This window comes from Argiope bruennichi, chromosome 3 (genome assembly GCF_947563725.1).
Source record: "Argiope bruennichi chromosome 3, qqArgBrue1.1, whole genome shotgun sequence".
Classification (NCBI taxonomy): Eukaryota; Metazoa; Arthropoda; class Arachnida; order Araneae; family Araneidae; genus Argiope; species Argiope bruennichi.
Genome location: NC_079153.1, coordinates 105,347,684 through 105,369,869, shown reverse-complemented (window position 1 = coordinate 105,369,869; position 22,186 = coordinate 105,347,684). Strand labels below are relative to the sequence as shown.

Sequence of the window (22,186 nt, the reverse complement as noted above, 5' to 3'; positions counted from 1 at the left end):
ATTTTGTTTAATATAGGTTTTTTTTAAATGAAGAATTTCTTAAGATGAGTATCTCACGATCATTGTTACAAATAATAAGAAATTCTTCCATTATGCAATGCTAATTTACGGAATAATTAAATGCTCGTTCTCTATGAATATTTAAATTGTTAGAAAATAAATTTACTTTGCATTCTATAGCATGAATAAATATTAAAACATATATTTATATGAAATTTGCAATTATGCATATTATAACATATTATAGTTGCATTATTACTTAACAATGGCAATAGTTTTAACAGCATTACTTTATCAAAGTAGTTTATGAATTAATAGAGATATTTTCAATTGATACATTGAAACTATAGAATATATTACCACAGAAGAAAATCTGAAACACTTCAATTCTTTTAATAAATGACTTAAATTCCCTGTAAAGAATGATAAATTAAATATTTGAAAAAAAAAATGAAATGGTATTGCCTGAAATAACTGCATTTAATACGCCTAAGAGCATGCCACTAAAGAGTTATGCCTCAATTTCTGAGTATATAGAGTTCCAGAAGCACAGTATGAAATTAACGTCATTCAAACTCCTTATCCCTTTTTTTTACCTTCAAGTATACCGAGAAATATCTTTAACTACATATGCTGATAATTCAATCTTTATATCCAGTTAACTAAGGTTTGATGATTGCAACTGTCTAATAAAGCGATTTTTAAATGATTCATATGCAATACATTTTTAATACGTTCAGAAAAGGTAACTTCAAAGAAAACAAGTTATGGAGATGATTGCTGAAATTTCGTGATATCTTGTAAGTTCCAAACGATGAAACTGATCCATGTTACAGAAAGAAAAAATATAGTGCATCAATTTTGCCTTAAGAATATAACTTTATCACATTGTGTGTAATTTCAGTTTCATTCCATTAATAAAACTTCAAAATAAATAGCTATTTTAGAAAACTTTTAAGGACTCAATACAATTATCTTCATCGATGACAAAGATTCCTATAATTTTCTTTAAATCAAGTTTCAAAAAGCAATTTATTACTTGATGGCATTGTTTCGATGCCAAAAATACATTAATCCATAAAAATTCTTTGAATAATGCATTTTTGATTTAGTTTAAAATACGTCTTAAATAAAATGATCATATTGTTATTATGGGAAAATTTAGATGGTCAATGTTGTGTAAACATTACCTTTGCCATACGATCGAAAATTCGAAATCGCGAGCTTCCATACATCTATGACCAAAAAATATTTCACTGATGGTCATAAATATGCCCTTCATTCATGCCTTTTTTGGGGGGAAGGAGCATTTTTTCTACCCCACTAGAATAACAGATATTTTCAAAAAAAAAAAAAAAAAAAGGGGGGTGAAATTTTATTTAAAAAATGTAATGAATTTGTATGAATATATTTAATAATGAATGCATGAATTTCTCAGATTCTTTGGGAATTAACTTTGAGATTGCTCAGAAAAAGAATTCAATATAGGTTAAGGATTTATTTTACACGATACATAATTTTATTCTATAGATTTTTTTTATTGCTACAATCGTCATGTATTTTATACTTTTAATGTTATTTTATTCATTATTTATCTTCTGCTACTTCAAAGAATATATTATTTCCTCAATTTATTATACTTATTTATACATTCATATTAATCGTGCTTTGTACAAATATGGTACATAGAAGAATGTAACATTAAGACAGCTGAATGTTCCAATAATAGAAAACAGTTTTAAAAATTCATTAAATTCGTTTTTGGAGTAATAGTTTTAAGAAAAATTTATTTATTCTAATGTAACTTCTTTATTCTTAACTTATAAAGACTTCACATTCTAGTTCCCGTGAGCTTTATTTGCTATTATAAAAACAACATTAATGTAATTCTGAAAATATATGCAGGTGAAATTTAATTCTTCCTCTGCAAGCATACCTGCAAGATGCATATAATATTTTACATGCCTTTATTAATTGATATATTAGTTTTCAAAATAAATAACAAGAAATGTTTATTAAAATAAAAAAAAATATGAAAATTAAAAACTAAATAATCTTGCCTTAGACATATTCTTAAGATCTGTTAAAACTTGTCTGGAAAATATTTAAAAAAAAATAGATATTATCTTTATGCAGAGACTTAGAAAAACATACATTGTCTGCAGAATCAAGTTAATTATCATAATAAAGTAAAGAATACATTTCAGTTCATCGCAGAATAATTATATTAGCTGTTGTTCAGGAGTGACTAATATAATGCATTTTCTGCATCTCTCCTAATTTCTTCTCCAATTCTGAATTTCAAATGAGCATCTCGTAAATATTTTGTGGTAAAAACAGCAAAGGAAACGTCTTTATAGAAAAGCAATGTGGCCCTATCTAACCTAAGCAGAAAAATGATATCGTCTAGCAAAATGTCGTAAGAATGACTCTTTTACATATAAAAAGAAAGGTTCTGGCTTTCTTTAATTTATCATTAAAAGATAAAAAATGCGTAACTTTTTTTTTTTTTGTTTTACAAGTAGTAATTCGCTAGTATTCTGTTTCTTGATATTAAACATTTCAGAAGAATATTTTGCGATACTTGATTTATGAGGAATACAATATATCTTTTCAATACATGCTACAATATGATGGATAAATAATGATTTACATATGACTATTTTGTAGGTTTTTCTTGATCATTATCTCTTCAGGAATTATTATGAATGTCAAAAGAATATTGTAGCATGAAGAAAATCAGTAATATAAAATGATAAATATTATATAAATTAATATATATGCATACATACATATATATACATATACCTGCTGCTGGTATGTCCTTTCCTTTTTGTTTGCATTACTGGTTTGGGTGTTATTATATGGTTATTTTATGTTATTTTTTGTTATTGTATTTTTGCTTATTATTGGACGTATTCTTCTAATTTATTGTTTTGTCTTTTTCTTTTCTGTTAAAATGGTATATCTCTTAGGCCTAATTTCAGGGGATTTTCGGATCACGAGGAATCGATATTAGACTGTTTAGTCTGCATTCCTTCACAGAAAAAAGTCCCTTTTCCCCTGCCTGAGGGTGACCCTTGAAAAAGTCTCCAGGCCAGATTCTTTTTTTATTTGGTTGAATTTTAATTTTTACTTTTAACTTGGTTTTTATTACTATATATATATATATATATATATATATATATATATATATATATATATATATATATATATATATATATATATATATATATATATATATATATATATATATATATATATATATATATATATATATGTATATATATATATATATGTATATATATATAAGAGAGTTAATATTAACTAAATGTCATAAGCTTTCAATTTTTAAAAGACATTTACATTTCTCTTTTAATATTTTAACTGTGCTACTATTTCAAAGTTTAGTTTATTAAAATGATAAGAAAAATTCTTTAATTCAGTTGAATAATACCTTTGTTTGTGCAATTCAAAAATTAGAGATTTTCTATGCGTCAGAAGTATATATATATATATATATATATATATATATATATATATATATATATATATATATATATATATATATATATATATATATATATATATATATATATATATATATATATATATATATATATATATATATATATATATATATATATATATATATATATATATATATATATATATATATATACCTTTCACGGTTAAGATATTCGTGAGATTAAAGGGATTGAATTCATTGAAAAGAGTGGTTTATTCATTCACTATGCTTAATTTTCACTCCTGAAAGCCAAAGTATAAAAATAATTGGGTGCTTAAATGTTTTAGGAAACTGGGAATAAAAAAAAAGTCTAGACAGAGGATTGTGTCTCGTGAAAATCAAGGACATCGAGCCTTAAAATGCACTTAGAGAGCTTCGAGGATTTATTTCGAGCTTTTATTAGTTGAATAATTAGCTACGACAACTTAGAAGTATTGTTTACTATTGTCTGAAATTGACGCGATTTGCGAAATCAATTTCTTTATTTTCCTGATGGTGATTAGAGCGATTTCGCAAAATTATGAGACTTTCTTAACTTTGTAGTAATTAAAGGATGTGTTCAAATATAATTATTAGTTCAAAATGTATTTTTATTACAAAAATAGAAAAATAATTTTAGCTAAGAAAACGTTTGAGATCTAATATATCACAATTAACAATTATAGTAGTAGTCATATGATTATAAATAGGAAATTCAAAAATCAAAAGTAGCAATATTTTTATTCATTCATTTTTTTAAACAATTTAAGAAAAAAAAGACACACGTATCATAAATTTTATTTCACCTTTTCTATAATATTCATGACAGATTTTATATTAATGGAAAAATTGATTTTTAATAATTTATTTTTTGTTAGCAGAATTGTTAATTCCCTTTTAAAAAACCCACTTACCTAAAACAATTATGTTTCTTTTATATATATGTATGATTTCAATTCACGTATAAGTAAATGAAATGCAGATAGAGCTATGAATGCCCCATTCCAGTATTTAGTGTACAAAGGATGTGGAGAGTACATTATGTGTGCTAACAAACTTACCAGATATATTTCTGTTATGGCAGCTTTCTTCCGGTACCGTAGAATCTGGTAAAATATTAATTATACCTTTTTGCATTTTACTGAAGACTTTGAATTTAACTTGCACTCTTAATTCATGTCACATTTTGACATGGATACCGCTAGTGACGTATTGCACTCTGGGAAATCTCTTTATTCCGATGTGCCTCTAGTCTTCATCTTGAAACCATGACACATATTCTCATGGAGATTCCATTTTAAAACAATACATTTATCTTTTTTATACTTCTTTCCCATGCAGTGCAACATGCTACGCGATATTGGGCATCATATATCTTTATTGTTGACAATACTCTTTCCTACCAAATCACTAATATGGATGAATGTCCTGAAATAAGAGCATACTATTCCCTTCAGCCGGTTGATTTCTTTTCCCGATTTTAATTCTATCAAGCATCGACTATGGTTTGTTCTACAATTCCAGATAGTAAGTCAACCAATTGACTCTCCGACCCGAAACGAAGGCACACGGATTTAAACCATAAGGCTGAATGACCGGACTGCCGCAACAGCAACACTGGCGGGAACTGTGGTTGAGTCCTAAGCGCCATCACCGGCCACGGTACAACTCTCCCCGAAGGAAGTACGTCCCGTCATCGATGGGAGGAGTCAGATCCCCCATCTATTTGTGTACCCTCCAGGGTGGCGAGATCCAACCATCATGCCGGAAGCGTCTCATCCTCATTTCGAGGTCCCTCCTCCGGGGGTTAATTCCTGATAATAATACGAATTCCACTTCCCGTAGTGTTTATTTAAGAGTTGTATGGCATCCCTAAAATTAATTTCATAATTCAATGCTGATAATTTACAATAGTTTTAATCAACTCTATGCAGCCCATTCCAAATGTAAGACTCAGTCATTATCGTACAAAGGTAAACTAATAGCGTATCGACATGAAAAAAAACATTTTCCCATTTTTTCAAAGGGGTATTTTTTTTCTTATAGGATAGTATAATAGATGCACCTTAATTTTTAATATGCCTCTCTATTTCATTGGTCAAAATTTACGTTTATATTAATTATATGCACGTTTTTCAGATTCACACTCACACGCACTCACACTTCTTATTTTATAAAACTGAACAATATTTTCAAAAGGATTCTTCCTCGAATCTTAAAATACTGAAATTTCATTTTAGTGCATCATATGATATTCAGAAAAATATCGCGTTTTCCAATAAGAATATTATATTTCTCAGATTTTAAATTTCCGCAAAATCGCTTCTTTCTAAACATTTAGAGACAAAATGAAGCAGAAATTCGAACATTTAAAACTGAAAACTGATAAAAAACGAACTTTATTTTTGATTTTCCCACTCACATCTTCATTTTAATTAAGGAGCATTTTAGTTAGAAATTAATGGTTTGAAAATCTACCTGAAAATTAATAATAGTTTTAAAAAATTAAATTTGAATATGAGTAATTCTAAACTTAAATTTAATTAGGATAAGTTCATTCATTTAAATTCATTAATTCAAATTTAAATTTAAATTCCTCCAAATATAAATTTAAATTTAAGTTTTAACTACCATGCTTTTCAAAATTATGTGAAAAGTCGATTTTTTAAAAAAAATAACAGTTTAAAAAATGATTCAAAATTCACGATAAAGGTTAATTAGCATTATGATATAAATTTATTTCAATACATAAATGTAATATTTATATCATTACATTTATGTATTGAAATAATTGTTATCATCTTAGGAGAGGAAAACTAAAAATTTCCACTGGTCAATGCATCGATTCATACCTCTTCCTCAACAAGAACTTGGTTTCAGCAGAACTAGATGGTTATTATAGAAATCAGTATAATCCTGATTTTAATTAAAAACTTTTGGAGAGTAGCAACAATGCTGCATGCCCATGGTCTTCAGTCAATTCTCTTCAGAGGTATATATTCTGCAAACGCTAACTTAAAGAACGTTCGAAGATAATTCTAAGGAAAGACTCCAAAATTTGAATTTAAATATGAAATACTCGAAAATTCTATATATTTTTAAGGCCCCCTATATATTTTTCGGTTTTACAAAAATTCTGTAAGTTTGTACTATATTTATTTGTTGCAATAAGTTTTTTTCCAATTCCAAATATTTAATATTTGCTTCACGATTATTGCATTTTTTAGTTACCAAACAAATTTTGACCGTATAATATTCAGACGCGCTATATTCATAAATCCTGATTTCATTGTGAATCTGTCTCTGGATATAAGTACACTATCTATGAAAGCACAAATGTTTTCAAAAAGTGCTTTGAAATCCCATATATATCCATTTATTTTACAAGAAATAACCTCAAATATTTCATGTTTATTTTTAAATAATCAATTAAGAACAACTATCTGTAATATAATGCAATCGAATTAAATAATTTTCTATTTAAGTGAAACTAAATATAAATATACATTATGCTTAGAAAGATTCTATTAATAGATTTCTAGAACCAGCGCCAAAATCATGGAGAAGCTGAACAAAGCAATGCAATCTCCTAGGAAGGAAAGAACTTGGACGAACTTTGCGAGTCGTTTTGAAAAGGAGCAATTTTCACGGGAAAGGATTCCAGGAAAAAAGGTGAAAAAATATCCGGAACACTAAATTGTATCTCCATGAATAAAATAAAATCACTGCAGTGTATTGAGGAGTATGTAGGTCAAAATATTGGAATTCCTAAAAAGCAGCACTTCCTGCTCTATCACTCACTAACTATTGAACATCATGAAGCGGAACATCTTAACGAAAGTTATAGTTAAAATACAATTTCTCAGTAAATGATGATAAAATGATCTTCCAAGTAAATAATTTTGTTTATGAAACGGCGTTTCCTGAACCTGTTAGCAGTTATGGTCAAAAAGATGCTTTGGAGTTCCTGAGTTGATATTTGTTCTTATAAACATGCATACTTCCGTAATTTTTCTAAGTAATATTTTTCAGTTAATCAATTTTTTCATTAAATGAATGATCGGCTTTAATAATAATTCATTTCTACGAATTTGCTTATTTAGTCTTTATTGATACTAGGTTAGAATGTAAGCAAACATTTTAATGCAATAACTCAATCAATATTATAATACAATGTAATTATTTTTGCGAATAAATGTCTTCGTCACTTAAAGATTGAAATTGTACGGAATAATCAATTTATAAGCATTCAAGTAACAAATTATAAGCATATTAAATGCTTCGTAGTTAAAATATAAATCGAAGTAAATTATTTAAAATCTCTGCAATTTTAAATTATTAATTTTTTGGAAATAAATCAATTTTTTTGGGGTATCTGTGCAGTTATATTTCAAAATTCCTTTGTTTCTCTCGCGAAGTTACTCTGGAATTTACACTTTAAAAAATTTAATTTTAAAATTTAAGCTTTTTTAATACTGAAAACTGTCTTTTGCATTATCGATGTGAAATTAAAACAATTTCACGTCGTGATGAGATTGATTCCAGAAATTTAATTATTTATAACGAAAAAAAAAATTAAGTAAACTTCAATATTAAAATGCCTTATAATTTCATAAAGAACTCTTGATATTTTAAATATTATGTTAAAAAATAATTTTATGAATGGGACATAATTTAGTTCTTTTAAGAAAGAAGAATAAATCTTAGAAATCATACTGCATATACCCTCACACTCAAACAATAAAGTAGTCTTATTTTTTCTCATTTATAATTCATTCTTTATTTATGCATCATTTTTGTAAAGTGGCGATTCACTTGTATCCATTGTAATGATAAAGGATTTCGTCTGTAGGATTCGCATATTCTGTTTAACAACGTTTTTTTTTTTTTTTTTTTTTTTTTTTACCTTCATAAAAAAAATGCACATTTTTTTCCCCTATCATTATTTATCCATACATATAGAATGAAAAACGTTCCTAGAAAATAGAGGAATTACACCCTTTTTTCTCACACCAATTCTAAATTAAAAGTTACTGAAGATATAGAGCATCTAGAAAGTTCTTTTGGTTGAAAGGTAGAGAACGGAACAAAAGTCTCTTCACTTGTCTAATATGTTTATTAAGAACTAATTACATCTTCGAAAAAGCATACTTATAATGTGCTGTTGATCTCTTTATTTCCTAATAGCTTAAAATATCAGGAAACATAAACAACGAAAGTTTCCAATTTAAATTTTAATGAAAGATTATAATTTAAATTGAAAAAGGTAGGAAAACCAATAAAAAAATTGAATAAGCAAAAAAAAGTTTGTTTAGTTCCTTTTCAATTCTGAAGAATGTTGTTTTTATAGATAAAAGAAAATCAAAAACAACACTACATCTTCCGGAAATTCCCATGGAATGAAGTGCGTACGCAAGAAGGCATATTTCCTGAAAGCTAGTATAATTTTAATGAAACATTATCGCAATGTCATTCAATAGATGTTCCGTTGAATATAATCATTCGTATAAAAAAGCAAAAGAATTTGCACACAAACTAAAAGTAAAATGTAAATAATTAAAAGATTTCTACCGAAGCGTGATTAATATAATCCACAATTTTTAAAGATGAATGAAGTAAAAGAGCTAAAAAAAATCAGTAGCTAAACTGACTGACAGAAATTACACATCTCAATACAGAATTAAACAGGAGAAGTTTTAAAGGATTTCAAAAACAGAAATAAAAATTAAATATTTATCGGAAACATATATTTTAGAAGATTATTCCTATTTCACAAATTTTAATTTAATTTAAAATGAATCAGCAATTCTTTACATCAAGAATTGCTTGTATGATAATCAATAGAGAATTTGCCATATAAATATTTGGTAATAAAAAAGCAAATTTAAATCATAAGCAGTTAGTATCAAATCATGACTAAGTTAATTGGAATTCTAATTCTTCTGCTAATAGCCAAACTGCAAATTACAACGAGACGCAAAACATAAGGAATGAAAGAAGAATTGAGGTTTTCAGACATATGGCTCAGGTTTTGGCGCCAAACATCGTTTCAAACTGGAGCAGCATCACGATAAATTTGAATAAAGCTTCCATTAAAACATGGAAGGCAGGCATCTTTGGGCTCGTGGAAACTTTTCCAATTAGGCGACGCATTTTCAGTGAAAAAAAATGCTTATCGAAGTTTTATCATTTTACTTTAGAGAGTTATGTTCTCCTCTTGAATTATAAATGATCACCATATTTCTTTCTTCTTTAATAATGACATATTGCTTACGTTTACTTCTTGCTACGAAACAATTTGCAAATAATTAGAGCATAATGATACATATGCTCAATCAAGCAGATGATGTAAAAACTGTTACCGCGGCCATTAAATGTACATGATGATTGAATATAATATCTTCGTTACAAATTCAAACATCCTTAAGGAAATATCATTAACAATGATCGAGTATTCATTCGATTTTTAACTAGGCTTTCATTGCATTTCATATTTTCTACGACATTCCTAATTGAATCGGAATATTTACGAAAGGGATTTATTTCTGAAAGCATTCATAGATACTCGAGTATATGCTATTTTAAACTCCAACTACGAAAACTAATTCCAGAGTTAGTTTTTAGTGAATTAAGGAATACATCTAATAACAATTTTATTACTCGAATGAAAAAAGAAGTTATAATTGAAGATTTAGAATTGGGAACCTAATTCTAAGTTTATAAAATATTATTTTTAAAATCATTTACTAAGATAGGTGTGATCTCATTTTATAAAACACTTGTTCAGGTACTAAGAAATAATTTTTATTCTTTTGTGCCTCGACTCATATCAATACTGTAACCGTATGATGATAAATAAAATTACTGAAGATTACAATCAACATACTAGAGGAATTTATCTAAATCCAAAATCATATATGATATATTTAAATTAATTATAAAGGAATAATGATAAGACAGATTTAAATTAATTAAGGAAGGATAAAGATGATGATGTCGGGTCCCCGCTACCACGAAAAGGGGGTGCGGTAGCTTCTGAGGGTAAATAGCCCTGAGCACCCGAGGGCAGAAGTCTGACTTCTAGCTTATACGAAGATAAAACTCCCACTTCGCTTGCACAACCTCTTTTTACAGGGGGACACAGACACAAACCTCACAGATAGAATACAGATGAAGAAAAACCATGCCTGAACCGGGGTTCGATCCCGGGACGCCCAAATCATGGGGAAAATGCGCTACCCCTATGCAAGAACACCGGCGGTAAGAACAAATATAATATATATTTAATTCATACGCATTTCAATAGAACTGAACTTCAGGTAACTGGGAAAGGAAAACAGGTACAATCTTTATTAAAATATACTCGCGATTTTTTCCCACAATTAACATAAAGAGAAATATGACGACTTAATACGCCACTTATCAATGTATTTGTATAAAAAAATATTAATTCTTCAATTATATAGGTAGATATTGTGAAAAAATGTCACATTAACAATAAAGTAAATGTATGTTAATATTTTTATTATATATATATATATATATATATATATATATATATATATATATATATATATATATATATATATATATATATATATATATATATATATATATATATACTCAATTATTAAATATTTTAGTTAGTTTTAGGTATATGATTACATATTTAAGCATTTATGTATTAATGAATTTTGCAATTAATGCTTCAAACTTCTTTCCACAAGAATTCGCAATAATGACGAGATTTTCTTACCATAAACTTTCAGATTCAAATTCATCTTTAAAAAAAGAAAAGAAAAAAAAAACTTTATGTAGTGGACTATTCTGCTATTCGTTCAGTAATGGTGCAACTAGGGACGTTTGAAAATACTTGGAAAGCAATCGGAAAGTTCTTTTCTTTAACTTTTGTCTTTAACCATTTTATATATTAAATATTTTATTTTTTATGTTAACTAGCATTGATATTATCTTGATTGAAAATACATAATAATATGCTTTACTTTAAGACACAAAATTTACGTTCAAATACTTTTTCCTTCAATGGTAAGCCTTAAAATCCAATACTTTTCGAAACATTGGTAGCATGTGATGAATGTGTTGTGGTAGTTTGATAAAGATCTCAGTCTCAGCATCGTACTATTGAAACTAAATTCCACCGAAGATTCTTTCCCCGACATTAAATCTACTTTAGTAGGTCGAACGTTTCCAAGCTTGCGAGGGCTATATGTCTGGAGAATAGTGGTCTGGCTCAGGGTTTGCCAGAAAATTATGGGTTCAATTGAAAAATAACTTTCGAGTAGTTGGAAAAACGAAATGTTGTCATATTTCTCCGCTTTTTTCTTTTTATATCATATTCTGGGAAATTAGATTATGAATTGTGCTTATATTGTCCCATAAACTTCTGCTTCATATCATATTTTTAATAGTAGAATGTGACTCGAAGTAGTTCTTGTTCAAGGTGTGATTTTGATTTTGATTTCACAAGCACAAATTTCGAACAAAGGAGAAATAACTATACGAAATCATTTTGAGACAATATTAAAGATTAAGAAAAACACTTTTAAAATCAGTTTTCTCAAGCTTTTATAGATACAAATGAATGGATAGCTCATGGCATATTTTCAAAAATACTTTAGGGACTTCACTAAAAATAATTTTTTTATAATTGCAATTTCACGTAATTTAAACATAATAATAAAATTCGACAAGTTTCGATTTATGTTTCGATTTCCGATATTACATTCAGAAGGTTCCAACAATGGTAAATTCGCATTCAAAATAAATCCAAAAGAAATTAAAAATCATTTTTTCAAAGTATTAAAAATAATAAAATAATTTTATTCCAAAAATTTGAAAATCAATACAAGAATTGCAAAGATGGAAACACAGACGGAAATAATCTAATAAGAAAACTTAATTGTAATCATACCTTTATCGTCTTTTTTTTAATTTTGTGTAATGAAGTTTTAAGATAGTTTATTTTCTCATGACATTCAGGGTGGCTTTATGCCTTTTATCAATTTCCACACCTGATGCCTTTGCTATTTTTGTTTTCACTTCCATAATTTTAATAAAAAAATATTTTTTTTTTACTTTTTAATAAAATTTTAAAAGCTTTTAAAAAAGGTTTTTTTTTTATTTAACATTTATTACCATTTAGTGTTTAAGACTTATTTCTTAAGATATTTTATGCGACCAAAGAAAATTGGTTAATCACTTAAGTTTTATTTGGAAAATAAACACGCTCACATTATTGAAGGAACGTCACACACACAAATCACTATAACAAATTTAAATCTTTAAATTTTCATCATATTTTGTAGTTTTGAATTAAATTGCATCGTGGAAAAATTTACCGTATATTAATATTTGAGATTTCTAAGATTTTAAGAGATTATATTCTAATATATTGAATTCCGTCAGTGTGAAATGTTTCTTATCATACTTATCAGAAGAAATCATTCGAATTCCAATTTCCCAGTTCAGATAAACTACACCTTGCTTTGAGAAAAATTATCAATAAGTTTTATAAGCAAAAAAAACTGCTAAAAATAATTCAATTAGTAAGTCATATACATTAAACTTCCAAGTGAATATTAGAATTAATTTGCAATTTTTTTCCTTATATATATTTGAAGAGGATAAGTATATATGTCATATTAATTTTTGACATTAATAAATACTATGGCCAGGATCATGTCGTCGTGCTATTTTAAAATTACATTAAAGCCACTGATTTATAAATTATTATTACTGATTAAGAATGCTTTGAAGTCTATTAGTACTTTATTTAACCAAGACATTTATTATATTCCAAACATCGATAATAGTATCGTAATAAATGAAATATCTCTGAGAAATGCATCTAAATTGAATGAAAAAAATATAGAAAGTGTTAAATAATGTTAACTAGAAAGTAATAAATTACTGTAGTTACAGCTTATGAAATTACAATAACTCTTCTCAAATCACGTAGGTTCTAATTAGTAAATAATACAGAAAAATTACCTTTCGGTTCTTAACTTTTCAGTTAAAATGTTACAGTTTTAATTTATACCGACTAATAAATACTCTCCGCAGACGCTGTATGTACTAATACAACTCTTGTTAGCTATAAGTGATTAAGTTTTAAGTTAACGCGAAATACTCTCATTTCCCACATCGTCGAAGAGCTAGATTACCTGCCAACTCTCTGAAACTACACTTCATCTTTTAGCAAACTATAATAATGAACGAGTCTGAAATTCTATTACTAAACTCCATCTTCGCACAAACTATAAAGATGAAATAGATTGAAACTGTTAGACGCATCATTTATAACTGAAGTTCAGTGCAATTATGGTTAGTGTTTAGAGGTTCATAGTTAAAGATATGATTTTTTTTTTTTTTTTTTTTTTTTTTTTTGCAATCATTCTAGGTGAAAATATCTGATGATGTATCAGAGATAGACTAATTTTGAAGAACATATTATATGCATAATAAATTCGTTTTCATTAGTTATCTGACAGATCAGTATGTTATCTGATAGGTTAGTATGTCTTAATGGTGCCAACGTAGAGTTAAAAAAAATGACGTACATCATGTCTGTGCATTAAAATAATATAAAATGATTGAATCAATAATATCTATAGTAGTTTGTTCATTTTACGCAGTTTCACAAAGAAAGAAAATATTCTTAAAATTAAATATCAGAAAGGCTTACAATTTTGTTTTAGAAAAAGAAACAATCGCCCCCCTCCAAAAAAAGGGCGAAACAAATATGATAAGATATTTATGGTGTAATAACTGCATTTTATCGGCTTGAAAAAGAATATAAGCTATTATGATAGCAAAAAGATGTTCAAATGATCGAACTTTAGGGAATCTAAGTTCAAAAGTTAATTCTGTAATCAGATGTAATTTTTAATGTCAATTGAAAACGTACTTTAGTTTCCAAATATTCAGAAAAAACTTTGTATTTTCCTGTTTTGTTTTAACTTAAAAAAGACATTAATACAGTTTTTTCTGAATTTTTGGAAATTCAGAAAATTAATAATAATTTTGAATAATTATTTTTCAAAATGAATAGCAGTGCCTCATCAGTTGGTAACTTTCCTTTCATTCTAGATTGAATTGAGAAAAGTTTTCATTATATTCAATATTGGACTTCATTATTAATCGGATAGTAAAAATATTTTTCCTTTGGGAACGTACAGTATATAAACGGAAATAAATAACTAGAAACAAATAAAAAGATTCTTGCCTAAATTTAATGATAAAAATAATTAATCCGTCAAGATAATTTCGTTGACAAAGGTATATTTCTTTTCCTTCCGCTGAAGTTAATAAGTTACTTACAATATCTAATCAAAGTAATTAAATATTGCAATATATTATCTTATATAAGCTTATTTTCGCTCTTTAACTTTCAACTTTTTATTGGATAAGAAGATTGTCTTATGCTTTTTATCACTGACCAGATGATACTTCATCCAGCCGTAACACTGAATGATTGGAAAGATGGTTTATGTTCGGCAAATTTAACATATTTTAGAACCGAATCCAGGAAAATCGGTCTAGAATAAAAGACTTTATCAGAAGATCATGACATTCTCGTCAAAGTAGAAACAACAAAACTAATATGAATATAATGATTTTTTTAATGAGTACGATCATTGAATTATATCTACAAAATGACCGTAAAAGAAGCATTTCTGCTTTGGTCATTACGATGAGATAATTGTCGGCGGAATTTCAATAAACCTTCTATCTTAATTAGTTGGGTATAGCTTTAATACCCATCTAATCTACGAAAATGTCTTGACCTTCACAGTTTTTACTACATGAATCCTGTTAAATCACATTCGATCTATATATTTAACCATTATGTCCCAAAAATAAGGAGCATGTGTTGTTTTTCGGTAATTATTGAATTTAGACATATACTTCCAATGGCAAAAATTCATCAAGTATGATATCTAAACGTGTAGAAATAATTTGGCTTCTGTAAAGCTAAGAATAAAAAATTACAAAAATCAAATTTTTATGTTTCCCATAGCGATAAAATGTTAATGAGCGAAAAGCTTTTTTTAACTCCTCTAAAAGCACGCAATATTTCATTTTACTATCCGTAAAATTTGTTGAGATATTAAATGATATATTTATTGATTTATAACCTTTTTCTATGCCGAAATCTAGTGTCTAAGGGTGTGTTTCGTTGCCTTTTTCGGGGATAATATGCATACCATAAAAGGTTATTAAATGTCGGATCATATTATATTTGCATAGCGATACATTTATTAACTTTCATTAAAGTTTTTAAAGTCATATAGCAAAATATTAATTTAAAAATTAGTTCAAAATAAACGCTTTTGAAGTATATGCGATGATGCATTATTCTAACAATACTTGGTTAGAAAAGATCCAGTTCATCAATTATTATACAGAGACAAACTCCTGCAATTTGTCTTCAAATATCTGCCGAGTTTATAGGAAGCATGTTATACAAAGAAAAACGCCAGCAATCTTACAAGCCAATAAAAATCAAGAGACTCCATGTCAGGTGATATAGGAAGAAATTTAATGTGTCCTTTAAAGCCAATCCGCTTATCAAGATTTTAACCTTTATCCATCATCTTAAAGTTGAAGTTTGTTGAAAGAGAAAGCATCATTTATTTACGATTTATATTTGAGAAATTATCTTTAAAGTCCAAAGAGTTCAAATATAATTCTATTCAAAACCAACTGAACATATCGGTCACTATATTCATCATACTGCTTTGCAAATTGGACTAATCAAAGAGTATCTAAAAATTTCTCCCCACACATTTATAGAAACATAATATTGATGATAAGCCTCGTGTACGAAGAATATATTTCTTTTCGTTTGAAAAGTGATCAGTTTGACAAGTGATGCTTCTATATTGATTAGTGTGACGTATATATGTCAAAATTGAATTTCTGAGCAAAAAGAAAGATTTGATTCTACCTAAAACAGTGTCAAACGGCAAAAAAATGAACTCCGCTAATATTATATAAATGGCAACAATAACGTTAAAGTAATCTATGCGCCGTTATTTTTAAAATAATTAATATTCAACAGAAAATTCGTACTTTAGCATCAGGGTACTTTCAAAATTAAATAAACCGAAATATTAATTTCTACTTCACTTGTATAAAGCTTTTTTGTCCTTCGGTACTAAGAATCATTTGATATGAAATCGCTATGCCGTCCTATAAAAACATTTTCTAGAAAGATGCCGAATACTCGCAAAACGCCGTATTTTTCTACAATTTGAGCAAGGGATTGAATACAGTATGAATCATCAACACCTCAAAACGTTATTCCTTTGTGAAGAATATCATTTTATTGGAAAGCTTTATTTATCATACTCAGCCTGCAATCTTAACAAAAGATTTCAAGAGGCTACTACATTTTTGAGATATTTTAAATATTAAATTTCTCAATGTACATTTAAAGATCGTTTTTACTGAAATTTGAATAATAAATATGGAATAAAATTTTCCATCTAAATTTGTGGCAAACCCCCTAACTTTTAGATAAGCACATCTCTGCAAGTTTTATAGATAGATTCATGGAACATTGTGTGAGCATACATGAATGTAAAAGAAGCATTTTATTAATCGACACTTTTACACTATTGGGGAGAAATATTTTTATTTTTTCTAAATATTGTAATTCACTTTAGAAGAAGACAAAACATTTTCATGCAACTGCCTAATTTATTTAATGAAAGTTTGGGATTGGAAGTATATCTCTGTACGGAATATTTAGGAAGATAAATGGTGCTCAAAATTTTTGGAATGCTCTGTATTTATAAGTTTTTATATTATAATTACAAAAACTGAAAAAAACGCTCTAATCAATATAAATGTAAATGATAAAGATGAATTATTTACTTTTACTTAAAAATGTAGTTTGAAAATTCAAAAATTCTAAATACTTTCTAATATGCATTCACAATTTCAATTTCTCAATTTTGAAAGTGATTGCTTAAATTACATCTGGCAAGAAGGTTTATAATTTAAACAAACATAAAATTTAATTTTTGAAGGAATAAGATTATGCAAACATTATACTTAATGATGGTTTTATTTCTTGAAAGAAAATTATATCTTCAACTCAAGAAAAAAACATAAAGATTCCGATAAAATTCACTATAAATGTATTGAAAAACATTAAGAATACTCTTAGATACATCAGAATATTAAATTACTTTAATATTGTAACAATACGGATAAAGAGAAAACTCAAAATAATACAATAATAAATAAGCAGTAAACTCAAGACAATAATAAAAAAATTAACTTAAAACAAGACAATAATAAATAAAGAATAAACTCAAACTAACCGTTGTGGAAGACAATCAGAAACATATTACCCTTATCTTTACATCTCTTATCCTCGTAGAAGGTTATTGGGTTAATTCATTTCGAAACGTTTCTGTAACATCTTCTTAGCTGTTTCTCTAAGACGACAGAACCCTTTTATATTAAAAGTTTAAGATAATGCCAAACAGCTGTATTTGCGCCATTTACAATATTATCTTCAGATAACAGTTAGTAAAATGCATTACGTTGGAAAACAAATATCCGCATGTTTACCAGGCAGTTATGACAGAATTTGTCATGTCTATTAAAGAATCAATCGTTCTCGGGAATCACGAGAAATAATCTAAAGAACTTTTTTTGGACTAATGCAGATGAAGAAAGATTGATATCAAACTCTCAGGGAAGATTGACGATTTTGGCGATAAGACGATTTGGCTTGAACAATTTTTTTTTTCTAGTATTAGGACAGAAAAACTTTAAGTTTCATTTTCATCAAATTTTTTAACTCTTTTTCAAAGATCCCCCCCCCCCAGTTTTCAATAAGATATAAAATTGAATTAAATAAAATGCAAAAATTAGTAGATAAACTTTAATGCCTGCAGTTTGCCTATTTTTTAATTTCATTTAATTGCCTATTTTTTTAATTTCATTTCAAAATAATTAAAATAATATTTTATTAAGTAATGATATTAAAATTTAAAAAGACATCCATGTTATGTAATTTTCCAAGAATAATAAAGTGTTAGTAAAACTTATCAAGAGATCAAGAATATATATATTTTTGCATTCAATAAATATTTAAAGATCAAGAAGGATTTTTGCATTCAAATTATATGTAAAATTATTATTTGGCAACATAATTCTCATATCGTGTCAGACTGAAAAGAAATTAGAAAACTATTATTCATCGAAGAAAAAATAGATAGTAAATAAAAAATACCTGCTTAAAGATATTTCACAAACTTTCCGAATGAAATTCAATTTTATACTAAAATAGTACAGATAAATGATTATAATAAATATTGTATTTCACAAAATCTATGAATAGCTTCAACTATTTAAAAAAATACTGTAATTAAAAAAATGGCCTTTTTACGATTTTTAAAAATCAAATTGTAAACCTACTATGACATACGAAATATACGTTTTATTTTTTTAAATAATATGATATCAGGTACAGCAGTATAATGATATAAAAATAATCATCTATCAAATAGAATACCAAAAATTTCGTAACATTTATATCCCCAAAATAAATCAATAGCATTTTTTGTAGAATATAATTAATAATTTTTCGTTTTTCACATAAATGAATTCTTCGTGATATTTTGTAATTTATTTAATTTTGGTAACAGTGCAGTTATAGGAATAAATACTGTCAATGTATAAAATGTTATAAGATTTCCTATAATATTTTGTATAAAAAAATTTTTAAACAAGATTTCTATTTTTTTTTTTTTTTTCTTTCTTCATTTCATTTTCCAATTTCTTCTTGCAAATAATATGCAATGGAAATTTACATTATTTTCTGCAAAAAATTATATAATAATTTTTTTGTTAAAAAAAATATTTAAGAAAAGTTTTTTAAAAAAATCAACTCACCTTTTCTGTGTGAAAACTTTGGGAAATAAGTTTTAAATATTTTTTCGTCGCAATATCGAAATCAGTTTGTTTAGGAAAGTTTTTTACGTTATGTAATTTTCACCTCCTTGATAGTCCTGTATGCAAAGTCTTTAAAATATTAACCAGAAAAAAATATGTCGTCCAATAAAATTAAAATTTAGAAAAACATTTGTAAATTAAAATCCTAATAATTTGATAGACCAGATAGCCAGAATAAAATCTGAACCAGTCCTATTTTTGTCACTATTCTTTCAATGTCTTGCTAATAACTGCGACCGAAACCATATCACCACCACATCCGATGACAGGAAGCTCCCTTTTTCCTGCAAAGGTGCAATCTTCCCACCAAACTCAGGCGCGATTCACGGTGAGATGCCTTCATATAGGCTCCTGTCTTTCACCTCGAGCGCTCTCCGTGAGGTGGCGCTCGTCTAGAACTCATTGACCAATGAGGTGCGTTTGTCGGAGCGGATTACATCCACTTTTTCTTCTTCTTTTTCATCTTTTTTTTTTTTTTTTTTTTTTGTATTTTTTTTACATGTCGCTTCCTCTTTTCACCTTCTTCAGGCATCTCGCGCATCCACGGCACTTTCATGCGACTGACATCTGAAAGATGTTTTCTTCAATATTTTTGCTACTGCAACAAAAGCTGCAAATTCATTCCGGAATTATTGAATGGAAATGTAATTGTTTAGTTGTGATTGGAAGTTTTATTGGAAAGTTAGAAAGAATTTATAGCGCAATGTATAAAAATATAACAATAGCCCTGATTAAATTTCTTTATGGAACTGAAATGATTATTTATTAAATAAAAAACTACTAGGGAAGTAGCTGACTTTTATAAAGCTGTGGAACAACAAGTTTAAATTTTATATATATATATATATATATATATATATATATATATATATATATATATGGGATAGGTTTACTTATTTTTTGACTTTAAAAATTCATTCCTTAGTCTGGAAAACAAAATGTTAACATTATAAAAAAGAACATTTTTTAATTTCAATAAAGCTAAATATTTTAAATTTGAGGGGATATTAGCGAATTTCTTTGTTGCTCACAAAATCGCCTCATTAATTTAAATATAAAATGATGCTAATAATTTAAATATATAATGATGCTAATTTTAAATATAAAAATGAAACTAATTCTACTTTATTTTTACTACTTTTTTCTGAATGGGTAGCATCAAATATTTGGATTTAAAAGCCATACATAATTTCTCAGATATTTAAGCTTAAAAATATTTATTAAATATATAAATTTGTCCTGTAGGTTCCTAATATTAGACTGCACTACTAGGTGCTAGAATTAAAATTAATTCCCGAACAAAAATTTTAAAAAAATAGCATTTTAACCATATGAAAATTTTATAACAAATGCATCCATTAGAATTTAATTTTAGAACTAACATTCGAAATTAAATACAATATTATATTAAACTATTGATTGATTGATTGATGATTTTTATGGTATGTATTAATTACTGTCGACACATTTTTGGAAGAATATTCAGTATATTTACATCAATTCATATCTGAAAATATCACACATTTTAAGATTATATTGATGTATCAAATAAAAATGTAATTTAATATTTCGCTTCCTTTCAGAATTAATTCAAGGTTTGGCCTGTTTTCCCTATAGAATTACCAATGAAGAACTGAATGTTTTATAGTTACAAAAATTCCATTTCATATACGAAGCAGAATACATTTTCTATCATAAAAAAATTTATATAACTTGTAAAGAATATTTACTTTTTTTTTCTTTTTTTATGATGTTTTGACTTAATTGCAGTCAGAATTAAAAATTAGAAGTTCCTGAACTAATATGGAAAAATGTTGTGTCCAAGAATATTTATCCGAAATTTCAATAAGATATTATGTGTTTAAAGTTTAGCATTCACGGGAATTAATGGATCAAATTATTGATTGCATTGTATGAAAGAAATACAATAACATGGAAATATGAATTTTCTCATCAATATCGAAACATTTAAATAAAATCAGAAAAAGGTATAGCATTTTGAAAGGAAAAAAAATATAGAAGTTTCATATTATTAATTAACTTGCTATATTTACTCTACTAAATTCAATTAAAATAGTTATAAATAAAAATAATATACAACTGCGTTTTTCTTATCAAATTGTATTACAATAATATTTTATTGAAAAAAAATCCATTATTAAAATTTCAATTAGATTTATTAAGGACTAAACATATAATTTTTGAAAATAAACGCAATATGCAATATGATTACAATTTTTTAGAAATTCCTGATTTCTGATAAATATTCTAATAAGATAAGGATATCATAGATATTTGTTATGAAAAAATGAAATAAACTAATTTATTCTAAAAGAAATTCGATTTTATTAGGTTTAAAATTAAGAATTCCTTTATTTTTATTTCATTATTGTGGGTAAAATCGAATTCATTTTCTGGAAATCTGAAATCATTTCATAACATTTTTAAACAAATTATTTTCTGTATTATTAATTTATATAATCATTATATGAATATATTGATTGTTTTGCTTTAAAATTTTGGGATATCAATAAAATGCAAAAATTTATTTTTCTTCTTTCCACTATTTTCCTTTTTTTCAGACATTATTTAAACTTGGATTGTATTGAAATATTTTTAAAAATATGAAATTCATAATTTTAATATTTAGAAGATTTTGAAAAATAATATATAATAAGACGT

General features: G+C 26.6%; 1 protein-coding gene across 1 annotated transcript in view; it reads right to left on the bottom strand.

Annotated features, from left to right (window-relative positions):
* The window catches only part of LOC129963570 (G-protein coupled receptor dmsr-1-like), a 67,819-nt gene extending 48,026 nt beyond the window's left edge, over positions 1 to 19,793 (bottom strand). Inside the window, exon 1 of the mRNA XM_056078031.1 lies at positions 19,445 to 19,793. The gene's annotated coding sequence lies outside the window, so the exon portion shown is untranslated. The remainder of the gene's footprint in view (positions 1 to 19,444) is intronic.
* Positions 19,794 to 22,186: the final 2,393 nt, after the last annotated feature.